The 12,744-nt window shown below is 36.2% G+C and overlaps 1 long non-coding RNA gene across 1 annotated transcript in view; it reads right to left on the bottom strand.

Moving 5' to 3' along the window:
• Nucleotides 1-12,744, bottom strand: part of LOC144293663 (uncharacterized) — a 652,264-nt gene that overhangs the window by 239,188 nt on the left and 400,332 nt on the right. The window lies entirely within an intron of this gene.

The raw sequence follows: 12,744 nt of genomic DNA, 5'->3' as shown, positions 1-12,744 counted from the left end.
AAGAATGTTGAGAAGAAGATAGAGTTCTGACTCCTTCCTGAGCAAGTCAACCTCTGAAGTGGCTCCCAAAATGTCCTCCAAAATATAAACCAACAAAGTTCAAGATGTCTTGTTTGCTTCTAATTACTGTTGACCAGGTCTTAAAGCCTAAAGTGGCTAATAATGTAGACCTAGGTATTTTTTATCACTTGTGCAATTTTCCAAAAACATGGATTAGCCATTTCAAACTACTGGCAGAGGTTTTTAGACAATATTTTTAATATTTGCTTTCTGATTCTTTTAGAAATGAATTTCCCTTGGATATCACTTTTCTCTCAAGTACTGAAATATTAAACTTGCTTCCTGAGAGTGTAAATTATAGATTTTTTAAAGTAAGACACCTAGTAATTTGATTAAGCTACATTGCTAAAATTAATTTGAAGCCAGCAAAAATTATAAAACATTTTGCTATAGCAATTATGAGGAAGTGTATGTATCCCTTGACAAGTTTTCAAATTGAACAGAAATATCTGCCTTGTTAGAGATTTTTTAAATGTCCTGGCTAAGTTTTCCTTAATTATTTCTCCCCTTCTGTCAGCTGTGTTATTGCCCTACTGGTTTAAAGGTTAAACAAAGTACTAGATCTGTCAAAGTGAGTGAAACCAACTGGTGAGGAGCTATCAGAAGGTAATCAGGGCTAATAGGTACATAATGGCTAAGAGAGTCCTGTTTGCACTCAGATACATCACCACAGACAGAACGCAGTTTTCACTGATGTCCCTAGGAAAGAAAACATGGAGCAGTCCAGACATTCTGTGGTTAAAACCAAGTGAGGAGCTAGATCTCACTCCCTTACCCCCACCCTCAGGATAAACGCTGATACCACTCAACTGAAAGGAGTGTAGATCAAAATTTGCATTTGTGCAGCAAAACTCTTTTTTCCAAGCAGAAATTGCAAACTGTGCCCTTACCTTGTGTTCAATTAACAGGGTGCTGACAAGAGACATAGGTTTTTTTCAAAGACCGCCCCATAATCTAGTCTCTCTTAGGCACTTTTGAAGCCAGATTTACACCAATACCTGATTTAAGCCAAATAAAATCAGATAAAGGGAGAAAACATGAAAGCATATACAAGCACAGCTTGCACAGTACTTAGGGCATAAAATCCTTCTTGCATTTTTTTTCTTTCTGGCGCTTATGATACATTTTCATAAATGATTGCTTTCCCTAACCAACTAACAAACTAAGTGTAAGCTCTAAGTCTTGCTAGCTGTTCGCTGGAACAACATCTCCAGTATTACTGCTGGCTGTGTGATTTTACTGCTTCATCATTTTGACAATTATCTGTTGTGGCTTAAGTGCTTGCAAAGCTTAGTGTAAACAATAATGCAGGGCATTAAAGCATTTACTTACTGTGTGGTGAAACTAATTCTTCTTGGTAGTTCTTGCAATAGCTGACAGGAAATAAAATCTAAGATACATGCAAGAAACAATGGGCTGCTTACAGTAATAGTTTAATCTCCTGGAGGCCAGGGAGTGAGCTTAAAATAAAGGTTTATTTTTCAAATATATGTATCCATGCATCTTGGAGTTTAACATAATCATCATGAATAACACCAGCACATGTATCTCCTACTTAAATCAAGTAGGGTTCGTACAGTCTGCTTCAGAACTGAGCTCGCAGCCTGCAGAATGTGGGATATAGCAGTGCAATGCTTCTCGGCACAGAAAGCCTTGGGAGAGAATCTTTTGAGTTCTCCCATTGCGTTGCTGATGCCAGAAAACTTTGTTCAGATAAAACGATCTAAACAAATCAGAAGCCAAAACAAGTAATAAGAGGAGAGAGAACGCTTTCCCATCCCATCCCACCACATTTTTGGGATTGCAGAAAAACATATGCGAATTAAAGCTACAATAGCTTTCATTTGTCAGCCTGTGTCCTTAGTTTCAGATCTCTCTCCAAGTCAGCAGATTTCCAAGAGGCATGTTTTCATAGACATTACCATCCATTGTCGTGTTATATTTTATAATAGAATTGGAACCCTCAGGTTCCCTCTTATCAGTTAAGTAGACCTTTTTTTTTTCCCCAGAACTTTTTAAAATGTATTTTGTTCTGTTGTATTTCCAAGAAACTTCCACTTTGTTTGAAACCTGATTTAAATTAGCCTTTCCAAGCATCCTCACAAGAAGGTCTAGATCTTTATCTCACAGAAAGTTTGGGGATTTTTCTTGTTAGAGTCACTGACAATTCTCCTTCATCAGATCAAAACCTCAAGTGACAGACTGACTATTTGATTCTATACTTACACGGTTTAAATATCTTATAGAATTCACCAAAAAAAAGCACCTTGGATCAGCATTATAGGCAAGTTGAAGAAATACTCCCTTGCAAAAACAAAATTTGCTTCATGTCTTCCCCATGTTATAGAAAAAAATCTAGTTTAAAACAAGACTGCTAATTGTGGCTATCTTATTAATTATTACTGATCAAATGCACACAGTTGTCTGTTTTCTCCTTCCCGCACATGCAAGTGTCAGCTGTACTTGCCTGAAGGTGTGTACACACCTCTGAAGGACAGTTCTAATACGTAGGAAGAATAAAAAAATAATCTTCATGCTGGACATGTCTTTTCTAAGACATCAAACATCTGTCTATTACACCAAGATATCTTGAGAAGGAAACTACTGATGCATGGAATCCCCACTCACTAAAAGGGATTATGACCATGATCTTTTGAGAGCTATTGATGATATTCAAATGTATGTTCCCTGTGGAATCCATCACCCATCTTCACTTTGGCATAAATTAACCTATCAGTTGCACAGTTCCAAGGAAATATAATCAAGACAAGTATGCTAGGGAAAAGTCAAGAAAAGATTTTTCACAAGGGTGGTGGACGTGTGCCCACTTCAATGAAGAGAGGGTACAAGAGCTCAACACATAGGTGCACACTGCCTCGAGACTGGAGAAAGGAGTCAACAGTAAAGTGAGGCAATGATTCACTGAAAACAAATCCCTCCACTTCATATTTTTCCCATCATTATGTATAGTTTTTCTTCTCTCTTTCTCTCTGCACATGTATCAATCTAGATATACATGCATATATTAATGCGAAAATAAACCCATGAATATTTGCACTTTCACAATATTTTTATTTTCATGATTACTATTTGCAAATATCTTTCTTGATTATACCTGTGAAGTAATTTATATGCAAATAGCACTTACATTATATAGGCCAACATGTCTATTTCTCTCCTAAAATAATATGCAAGTTTATTCTTAGCTTCCTCTTCTTTTGGAATGAAATCAGTTATTAATATATGTATGCCAGTCCTATTGACATGAATTCAAGTTTTATAAAGGTGCTCTGTTAGACAAGGAATAATACCTGAGCTAACACATCTAATACAATGTAATAACTGGTACACAGTAAACACCACTACTTGTGATTTTTTTCTTAAATCTCACCTCAGATATTTACTTATAAATATTTAATTCTCTTAGGAGAACCACCTATTAGACCATTTCATGGATTTATTCTTATTAACATGCTAAAGCTATTAATGGCAGCCTATGCTCAATAACAATATTTTTATGTTGAAATATTTGAAATCACTTTGAAGTTTTAATCTTCTCAACAGTTCTTTACCCTAAAGGATTTCATATGTTAGAAATTCCGACTTCTAAATCTCAAGATAGGGCAGCCCGGGTGGCTCAGCGGTTTAGCACCTGCCTTCAGCCCAGGGCCTGGTCCTGGAGACCCCGGATCGAGTCCCACGCGGGGCTCCCTGCATGGAGCCTGCTTCTCCCTCTGCCTGTGTCTCTGCCTCTCTCCTCTCTCTCTCTCTCTCTGTCTCTTGTTCTCTCTGTGTCTGTCATGAATAAATAAATAAAGTCTTTAAAAAAAACTCAGGAGACAATGATCTCCTATTAAATAGATTGTTTTCCCTTGTGACAATTGCAATGAAAGCATGTGTAACACAGTTAATATTTCCAGTGAATCCCACCCACTTCTACCATTCTGTAGTGTCTTAAAAAACAGGAACATATTGGCAATATAACTTTAATACCTATTCAGGGGCCATATTATATGTCACGAAACTCGTTGAGAATAACTCCTACACAGTATTGTCTTTCTGCCAGGTGTAAGTTCTGGGTGCGCTGATCATAAAAGCAGCCCAATATGTTTCACAGATAAGTCACAGAATATTGGTCAGTTTATAACAGTTAAACATCAAAACATCTGAAGCTTAAGTACAGAGAGCCTGGAGCAAAAAAGCTCAAGTTATAAATGGAATCGCTTCCATATATCAAACATAAGAAAAAAAAATAACTAGAGAAAAGAGCTTTTATGGAACAAAGAAAAGTGGAAAAGGTTTTATTTATTTATTTTTAAATGGCCCTTTCCTTGTCCTTTTTCGATAATGTTCTCGTTAGCATTACCCTTGGATAGGCTTGGGAAAATGCAGTTGTTGTCATTGGGGGAAAAAAAAATTGCCACCTGTAAGCCATTAGGCCTGGGATGAAAATCAAGCCTGAAAACTGCCAGTGGTTCTACGTTTAATTTTAAATGAGAGGGGAACAAGTCAGAGGCAGAAAGTGACTCAATGAATCCAGGACCGAAAAGAGAACATTTGGGACTCCATGCATTTAATCAGTATTGCCATGTTGCTTCAGCCTACACCTGCAGAACGTGTTGTCTTTGTCATTTGTTCTCTTGGAGAATAAATGGAACTTCTGGAAGTGAAGCTACAGGGATTGGAACTGGAAAACCATAGTAATATTAATATTTAATCTGCAAAAGTATAATTATATCATCTCTTCGCAGGATGAGAACTTTCCTGTATTTAGAAAAACCCCCTAAGTTGCCATCTCCAATCATTCAAGTTAAACTTTCAATATCAAAAGTTTCCACAATTTTTTTCCAGCAGACTGGAGTGGTAGGGGGAGTTTGAATCTAATGGTGGGATTTTGATAGCTTTTGGAATGCTGAGTTTCTATGTGTGATAATTGCCCTTTCATCAAATATAATTGCTCATGACTCGAAAAACAGTAAAAAGACTATTGTATAAAACATTCATATAGAAATTAAAACAAGTCAGAGCAAAGAGCAATTTTATAGCTTCTCTCATGTCAAGCACTTCAAAAATTGCATTTGCACTTTAATTCTACCTCAGTTGCACTTAGAAATTATGAAATCAGCTTCCAGCCATCCTTATTATCTCGCATGGGGTCTCGGAGGTGTCCCAACAAAATGGATTTGAAAGTCTGCTAAGTGCATTGCAGGAAATTGATCCAAATTAAATGCCTCTCTTAAGCAATGACCAATATGTATCTCTCTTAAATTTGTCAATGAAGATTTTAGAAATACTTATAAATATTCTGGGTGGGTATTTTTTTTTTTTGCCTCATTTGTAGACAGATACTTCCAAGATTCATTCCATGTTGGTAATACAAAACACATTTGGAAGAAATAATATCCTCATTTAAATTAAAAGATCTGACACACGCAGTAAAATATCATCATTCACTAAAATATCTGACATTCAGCAGTGTCTCAAGTAGAACCAAGTAGAACCGGTAGCTACAAACGATGTTTCTTCTATTTCTCACATTGCTTTCCAAGCAAACACTACAGTCTTCATCTCTTTATCTCTTCCCTTATCTCTAGAACTGCCCTCCATCAATTACCCACTTCTTTGTTGGTATCTTCTTCCTCTCCATGGGTTCATTCCCCACCAACCATAAATAAAAACCAGCTTCCTTCTTTAAAAGAAAATAATTAAAAACAGGTACTTGAACAAATATCTGTATACAAAAGTTTATAATGCTACTATTCACAATAGCCAAAAGGCAGAAACAACCCATGCGTCCACCAACTGATGGACAGATAAACAAAATATGAGACATCCATGTCATGAAATACCGCTCAGCCCTAAAAAAGAACTACTGATACATGCCACACATGGATGAACCTCAAAAACATGCTAACGGAAAGAAATTAGACACACTCTATGATTCCATTTATATTTATCATCCAGAATAGGTAAATCCATGGAGATAGAAGGATTAGTGGCACGAGGGCCTGAGAAAGTAGGGAGCAGGGGAAATGGGAGCAGTTACTGTTATTAATTATCAATTTGGTTCTACGCATCAAATCCCTAAGAACGACTTTTGTATCTTCAGTGCACTGGACCACGTAAGTCCCTTCAAAGTGGGAACTGTGTCTGCCTTGTTCACCATCTGTAACCCAGTGTACAGCATAGTGTTTAGAAAACAGGTACTTAATAATTATTGACTTGAAGTTTATTAGAAATTTATTTTCTCACTTTTTCTGCTATGCAGCATTTGACATTAATTGAGCCTTCTCTCTCTTCTGGATTCATGGTATCACTAATCTCAGATCTACCTCACCTTCCCTGCACCTCAAACCCTGATGTCCCCAGGATCCCCCTATGTACTTTTGTGTTCACCCTAAGCCATCTCTTCCATCTTTCCACTTTCATCTACTACTAATCAATCTTAATTTTTCTTTTCACTTCTCATCTTAGTAAATGTTACACTTATCTTTCAGGTGTCAGGTCAGTTGTAGCTTCCTCAGAAAAAAATCTACTCTGAGGGCCTCCCATCAGCCTTGAATGATAAGATTACATATCCTTTTTTGTTTTGTTTTTTCTTTATACCACTGTATACCAACCCTTTTGTGGATTTATCACGTTGAGTGGCATTTGATTATTGTCTTTTTCTCTAACAAAGTTTCATAAATGGGAATGAGGATTATATCGTGTGTGTTACTATACCTCTTGTGCCTCACACTTAATGACTGTGTCAACAAACAAATTTATCTGCAGATCCAAGCTCTCTTTTAAAAACTTATGTAATACTTATAACTGCTTATTGGAGCTCTTCTGGATAATGTGCAGACACTCCAAACTTGGAGATGAACTTATTATACCCACTCATACCTGCCAAACTTTCTAAATTCCTATCCCAGTAATGCTACCATCCACCATGTTACTTAACCTAGATGTTTGAGAGTTATCTTGAGAGATTCTTCTTCAGTCCCCATACTCCAGCCTTAGATCCTGTTGTCCTGGCTCCTTTTAAAATCTATTCTCTATTTCCAGTTGCTCTGCCACTGCATTAGTTATGATTCTCATCCACTGTATCTCCCCTGGATAATGACAAAAACTCTTGAAATTTGTTTTCCTTCACTCAGCTTTTACCACCTCAATCCAGCCTCCTCACTGCCCCTAAGGTTATCTTCCTAAACAGATCACATTATATCATGCTTTAAAAACCTCCAGTGCTTTCCCGTCACCTACCAGATGAACGAACACCTTCATATGACATAGAATGTATTCCAAGACCTGATTCCTATCTACCTCCCTAGCTGTATCTTCCATCCTTTCTAATTAAAATGCTTTACCCTCCGAACCGTATTGAACTAGTCTTTGGTTACAAAACCTACAAAGTTCTTTCATGCCCAGGTATCTGTATGTGTTCTAGAAAATTTTACTCATCTTTCAAGACCCAACACAAAGATACTAATCTCTTTGAGGCATTTCCCAGCCTTTCCAGAAAGAGTTCCTCCCTCTTTGTTCACTCATAGAGTATATTCACAATGTATTCTAATTATCACTTTACACCGATCACATTATAATTATTTGTTTCTAAGGCTTTCTCCCCACCCTCTGAAAGCCAGCTCTTTTTTACAAGGCTCCTTGGCTTCTATTGCAGTGCTGGATATAGACTAGATGCTCAATGAATGTTTGATGAATGAATGAGTGTATGTGTGTATACATACATGTATTTATTTACATATATACATATATATAATACATTGAATATGAAAGTAAATTTGATTATATTTGATTTAAAGTATATTTGTAATTTAATACATCTGTGAATTTCCAAGTAAATGTTACACATTCTGAAATAGTTATTAAAGAATTCACACTATGGACAGATGGTAAAGAATAACTGAGAATCCTGAAGGATACATATGCGCTCACACATTCTCCTTCATTCTCTCTGCCTCGCTTATGCCTTCCTGGCCCCACCAAGCCTGTCACTTTTCATCTTCCCACCCTGCCAATTCCCATGATCAGAGAAGGCAAGCTGAAAAGGGTGCCATTGGAGAGGGTAATGGGTACAGAAGGGCCATGTAGTCTTAGAGGTTTAGAAAGTATACTGTTCTATATAATAACAAGCAAATGCTGGAAAAAGCAGACTTATTAACCAATCCTGAAAGCTAATGAGTTTCCCAGTGCCCATCCATCATGTCAGATCAAAGATTGAGATGTGTAGCAAACTTCAGGGGGGAAAAAAAAAAAGACTCCATATTTCCCATCTTATCTATGCCTTCCATGACCTACACGTACATGTTTGTTTTCCAATGTAGCACTATTAGAAAGAGTGGTATCTTTTGTTTGTTTTTATTGTTTGTTTGGTTTTCCACCTGTGACACTTTACTCACAAAACAGTTGTTAATGATTAAAATATAAATAAAGCCATATGCCTTGATAATCTTCAGTATCACTCCAAATAATCTGGATTTAAAAGAAGTCCTCTTTTTTAAATAAAGAATATTGTGGTAGTTATTAAAGATCCTAAAAACATCCAAGAAAAATACTAATGTTATGAGAGATTAAGGTTAGGAACTACATAAAACACACCAGAAAAGGAAGGAAAAACTTTACTAATTAAAGGATATTAATCAATGACTTTAAATCTGTAATTGAAATACCAAAATGTCTAAAATAATCTAGATTTGAAAACTCATGGGTTATTGTGGGAGACAAAAACCAGGCAAATGTAATCAAATTATCAGATGCTTATGAGAACACCTCATCACCCATTCACTTGTTATTAATGCACTGTATCCATAGTGGAAAAGCCCATATATTTAAAAATTTGGATCAGAAAGAAACAGTAAGATTTATCATAAAAATATGAATACTCCAATTAATGTCTTGAGAAGCAGTTGGAAAAGCAAGGTAATTGTTACTCTATAGTAATTTGTATTGTTAACTTTTAAGTCATTCTTTATTACCATCCATAAAAATTAATGAATGCCTTCTCACTTTTTTTTTCATTTTTAAATAACAGCACCACCACCAGCAACAGAAACAAACACAAATAATCATGACATCCTGGTCTCCCAAATCTGATGTTGCCCCAGAGTGGCCAACTCATACCTGTAGACAGACCATAGATCAAGGTGGCACAACTACTAAATAAGTTCCACAAATGAGGCTATTGAAACAAATAATAAAAGCAATAAAACTAGATTTATTTCTGAGCAGAGAGAATTGAAAGAGAGAATGACAGGCAGGAAGGAGATGTTGTAAAACTGAATTTCAGATAAACCTATTACAGATGAGGGGGACTTGTTGGCATGTGATCTTTCCTCATACCCTATGTCCTTAACTTCTATTACTGTGAACACTCCAGTTCTTTAAAATACAGTCACACCGTTTTTTTTCCAGATTAATATATAAAAGAGTAAAAGGCTGCTCCTGGGCTAGGACCCTGTATGCTAAGTTTCAGCCTAGAGCACATTTTTTATAGCTGAGTTATAAACCTTTGAAAATAGGTGTTAAGAATGGAAATGTTAAGAGACCCCTTACCGTAGTGGGATAAATAGTACTGGCATCACTCATCTAGAAAAGTTATATGGGCAGCTATAGTATTAAAGTTTACACTTCAGATAAAGGAGGCTGAATGTGGTCAGCCTGGATTCCACCAGGAATTTAATCACCCTTTGGAAAAAATTATTAGGGGGAGGAGAAGGCAACGGGTCAGAGAAAAGGAAGGAAAGAAAGGTTGACATGTTTTTTGAATGTTATTCTTTTCTTGAGGTGTCATGGAAATTTCTCATGACAAACCAAGCTAACTAAAACTGCCAGCAACAAATAATGACTGGAATTACTACATTGTGATGAATTTTTATTGCTCTTAAATCATGCAATGCTACTTCATGTATTCCTCAAATAAAGTTATATTGCCCTTACAAAAAAGCACTGCTTGATCCAGAACACATTAAGTTCTCATACCTATGGTAGAAAACAAATTTCACATTTGCAATAGTTGAAATAAAATAATGGAGCATTCAGAATCTCCTACATTGTCTACCTTTCTCTATTTTCCATTTGAAAGTAAATTTTCATATTCTTAAAAATATCAGTTCCATGGTAAGTCTTGCTTAGCTTACAATGTTCCTTTAACATTTGGGATACATTTACTCTGGCTTCCAAATGTAGTCTTTCTTCTGGTATAATTTATCTGCTCTCCCTCACCCCCCCACCAAAAATAATCATAATTTATCTCCTCCCTGAAGTTTCCATGGATTCTCAGAAGGCATAATTCTTTTTTGACATAATTTTTTTCTGGGCAGATAATGTAATAACGTGGTTCACAACAAGATAAGTCTATGCATAATATCTGAGGACATGATTACTCAGTAAAAGTAGTGTATGGTAGTAGAGCCAAAATTAGCAATTAGAATTCAAATACTCAACTGATTAAATCATTCACTTTTACAGCCATTACTCGCACAGAGGAAGAAGAAACAGAGAAGGAGAGAAGGAGAAATCATCTGTCTCTACAGACAGATTATTTCAGATAAATTAAATAAATAACAGAGAATGCTATCAAGTTATTGCTCAAGGAGCTGGGGATTCAATCCCAAAGAGAGATTCTCAGCTTCTAGTAGTTGTTACTGACAGAGTGACAAGTAACAAGTTAATGCAACTGGTAGGTCCACTGAACACAGTCAGGTATATCAATCCTCTGGCTCAATTCAGAAGAGTTAAGTTTGTGAATTCTTGTTTCAAAAATATATAAATGCCAAATTATGTAATTATTGGTAACTATTCAGATTGAGATTTTACAGTATGCCTTCAAAACAGAGGGGAAAAGGGCAGCCCCGGTGGTGCAGCGGTTTAGCGCTGCCTGCAGCCCAGGGCATGATCCTGGAGTCCTGGGATCAAGTCCCACGTCAGGCTCTCTGCATGGAGCCTGCTTCTCCCTCTGCCTGTGTCTCTGCCTCTCTCTCTCTGCATCTCTATGAATAAATAAATAAATAAAATCTTAAAAAAAATTAAAAAAAAAACAGAGGGGAAAATATTTATCAAATTCTTCAGATATTGAACATTAATCTTTCAAGTGCATTTTCACTAATTGCTAAAATCCACAAGTCTTGTTTGACAGTACATTAAATTCTTATGTAAATATCACACACAATACACCAATAATTCCAAAACTAACTTTTCAAAGTACTTGAAAAATGTATTTTAAGACTATTGTCTGACACTATATAATACGGAAGGAAAGAGATGGCATTTTTTTAAAACTTCTCTACCCTTTGTTGTTATACTACAAAGCTGTGAAAATTAAAAATAATAAAATTAATAAGCTTTAAATTCTTATGCTGTTAAGTTAATATGAATTGAAAATAAGGACCTAACTATGATTCAGACATCTAAACTTCCTGAAAAGAAGACATAGCATTTGTGATCATTTTTCTGTTCCTAGTGTTACTACACGATTCAATACTGTCGTCATTAACACATATAGACACCAAACTGGGACTTGGAAGGTTAAAAACAATCTCCCAACTGCGAACCACTAAAATACACTTATTTGTTATTAGGGTTCCATATTTATCCTTTCCAGGTGTCTCAAATAGTTAAAAACAAACAAAATCAACATCTTAAAGAAACATGTCAATTCCTCAGTAATTTAAACTGCTGTGGACTTTAAGAATGGGAAGGTACTGCTAAAAGATTCTTTTTGGGTCACATAACCATTCTATGGATCTATTTGTGGTTCTTAATATTTAATAATGTTGCTGCAGGAATTCATTCCTAATCAGGAAATGTGTCATTTGCCCTTGAGCATGGTCTATGGAGTCTGAGAATAGTGCCAGGCACATGCCATAGGTCATGTAAGACGGCCACCTTGTGACTAGCTATTATAAATAAGGGATCTGGGGTCAAACCTGTCTGTTCTTTGAAGAGGTTGGGAGGTTTCACCCTGAAAGCAACACCAGCCCTCAGTCTGGAAACCAGGTCCCCAAGGAGACCCTGGGCAAGCACTTTCAAATAGCTCAGAGTGAAAGAAGAGGCACAGCAAATGTCAACTTACATAAACCTATAAGAGAAGAGATGAGAAAAAAGTGTCCTTTTTTGCGAGGGCAGAAATCTAACTTTCTTAGAATGAAAATGTGCAAAAATAAGGGCACACTCGAAAACGTAAAGAAGTGGACATGACTAGTAAATAAATCCGGGGGTTGGTCTGAATTATAGGTAGACAAAGAATTTAGAATAAATAACCTGCCAATAGGAGAAAGGACATGTGGTTGGCTTTTCCTATCACTGCAGGGGTTGCCTGGGGAGGCTTTGGGCTCTTTATACAGTAGGATCAGTAGGAATAATCAGTCCTATTAAAGAAGGTACAATGAATAAATAGATTCATTATAAAGACTTACTACAATGTCATTGATATTTATAGGAAAATACACACCAAGGAAAATGTATAATTCTATACCCCAAAGGATTATGAAATGTAAATTGTCCCCAAAGGTTAATCTTTTGATGTCTGCCCCTGACCAATTCTCTCTTCAATTCCTAAGGTTCAGGACATTATCTCCAGGGCCCTCCTTCTGGACCAGTCTATCATTTCCATTTCATTGAGCTAATAAAATTATTGTCTCTATTACCTCTTCCATTATCTGTCATTCTCATGTCTTATTCATG

Source organism: Canis aureus, chromosome 2 (genome assembly GCF_053574225.1).
Source record: "Canis aureus isolate CA01 chromosome 2, VMU_Caureus_v.1.0, whole genome shotgun sequence".
Classification (NCBI taxonomy): domain Eukaryota; kingdom Metazoa; phylum Chordata; class Mammalia; order Carnivora; family Canidae; genus Canis; species Canis aureus.
This window is presented reverse-complemented; position numbering and strand designations above follow the sequence as displayed.